Source organism: Lepidochelys kempii, unplaced genomic scaffold, assembly GCF_965140265.1.
Source record: "Lepidochelys kempii isolate rLepKem1 unplaced genomic scaffold, rLepKem1.hap2 scaffold_113, whole genome shotgun sequence".
NCBI classification, from domain to species: domain Eukaryota; kingdom Metazoa; phylum Chordata; order Testudines; family Cheloniidae; genus Lepidochelys; species Lepidochelys kempii.
Window position 1 is genome coordinate 137,501 of NW_027333595.1, and position 2,177 is coordinate 139,677.

Below are 2,177 nucleotides of genomic sequence, written 5' to 3' on the forward strand. Positions count from 1 at the left end.
CCTGGTGGCCAAAAAGCAAACCGGCCACCAGGTAAACCCGTTCAAAGTATAGGGTTGACCTGGTGGCCGAACAGCAAACCGGCCACCAGGTAAACCCGTTCAAAGTATAGGGTTGACCTGGTGGCCGAAAAACAAACCGGCCACCAGGTCAACCCGTTCAAAGTATAGGGTTGACCTGGTGGCCGAAAAGCAAAGCGGCCACCAGGTAAACCCGTTCAAAGTATAGGGTTGACCTGGTGGCCGAAAATCAAAGCGGCCACCAGGTCAACCCGTTCAAAGTATAGGGTTGACCTGGTGGCCGAAAAGCAAACCGGCCACCAGGTCAACCCATTGAAAGTATAGGGTTGACCTGGTGGCCGGACGGGAAGGAAGCCCCGAGCCCCGGGGCAGGGGGACCCGGGTGGAGTGGGGTCCGTCCGGCTCCAGGCCGCGGGGGAGGCTCCGGGTTGACCTGGTGTCCGGACGGGAACGAAGCCCCGACCCCGTGGCAGGGGGACCCGCACGGAGAAGGCGTCCGACCGGCCCCAGCTCGCGCTGCAGGCTCCGGGTTGACCTGGTGACTCCCCTGCCTCGGGTGGCCCCGATCCTTTTTTTTCCGGTTTTTTTTTCCGTTTTTTGGCCGGAGAGTGGTCGGGATGGCCCCCCGGCACCCCTTTTGTGGTCGTTGAAAATTTTGTTTCAGACTTCCAGGGGCCCGATCCCTGACCGAGGCGTTTCAGGCTGGCCTGGCGGACTTCTCTGCACAGGCTCCGGATTGACCCGGTGACTCCCCTGCCTCGGGTGGGCCCGATCCTTTTTTCCGCTTTTTTTTTTTTTTTTTTTTTTGGGGTCCGGAGAGTGGTCTGGATGCCCCCCCAGAACCCCTTTTGCGGTCGTTGAAATTTTTTTTTTCAGACTTCCAGGGTCCCGATCCCTGACCACGGCGTCGCAGGCTAGCCTGGGAGACTTGTCTGGCGAGGGCAGGCACAGGGTTGACAAGGTGTCCGGACGGGAAGGAAGCCCCGAGCCCCGGGGCACGGGTACCCGGCCTGAGCGGGGTCCGTCCGGCCCCAGCCCGCGGGGGAGGCTCCGGGTTGACCTGGTGTCCGGACGGGAAGGAAGCCCCGAGCCCGGGGCAAGGGGACCCGGGCGGAGCGGGGTCTGTCCGGCTCCAGCCCGCGGGGGAGGCTCCGGGTTGACCTGGTGTCCGGACGGGAAGGAAGCCCCGATCCCGGGGCAAGGGGACCCGGACGGAGCGGTATCCGCCGAGCCCCAGCCCGCGGGGGCAGGAACCGGGTTGACCTGTTGGCCGAAAAGCAAACCGGCCACCAGGTCAACCCGTTCAAAGTATAGGGTTGACCTGGTGGCCGAAAAGCAAACCGGCCACCAGGTCAACCCATTGAAAGTATAGGGTTGACCTGGTGGCCGAAAAACAAACCGGCCACCAGGTCAACCCGTTCAAAGTATAGGGTTGACCTGGTGGCCGAAAAGCAAACCGGCCACCAGGTCAACCCATTGAAAGTATAGGGTTGACCTGGTGGCCGAAAAACAAACCGGCCACCAGGTCAACCCGTTCAAAGTATAGGGTTGACCTGGTGGCCGAAAAGCAAACCGGCCACCAGGTCAACCCATTGAAAGTATAGGGTTGACCTGGTGGCCGGACGGGAAGGAAGCCCCGAGCCCCGGGGCAGGGGGACCCGGGTGGAGTGGGGTCCGTCCGGCTCCAGGCCGCGGGGGAGGCTCCGGGTTGACCTGGTGTCCGGACGGGAACGAAGCCCCGACCCCGTGGCAGGGGGACCCGCACGGAGAAGGCGTCCGACCGGCCCCAGCTCGCGCTGCAGGCTCCGGGTTGACCTGGTGACTCCCCTGCCTCGGGTGGCCCCGATCCTTTTTTTCCGTTTTTTTTTTTTTCCGTTTTTTGGCCGGAGAGTGGTCGGGATGCCCCCCCGGCACCCCTTTTGTGGTCGTTGAAAATTTTGTTTCAGACTTCCAGGGGCCCGATCCCTGACCGGGGCGTTTCAGGCTGGCCTGGCGGACTTCTCTGCACAGGCTCCGGATTGACCCGGTGACTCCCCTGCCTCGGGTGGGCCCGATCCTTTTTTCCGTTTTTTTTTTTTTTGGGTCCGGAGAGTGGTCTGGATGCCCCCCCAGAACCCCTTTTGGGGTCGGTGAAAAATTTTTTTCAGACTTCCAGGGTC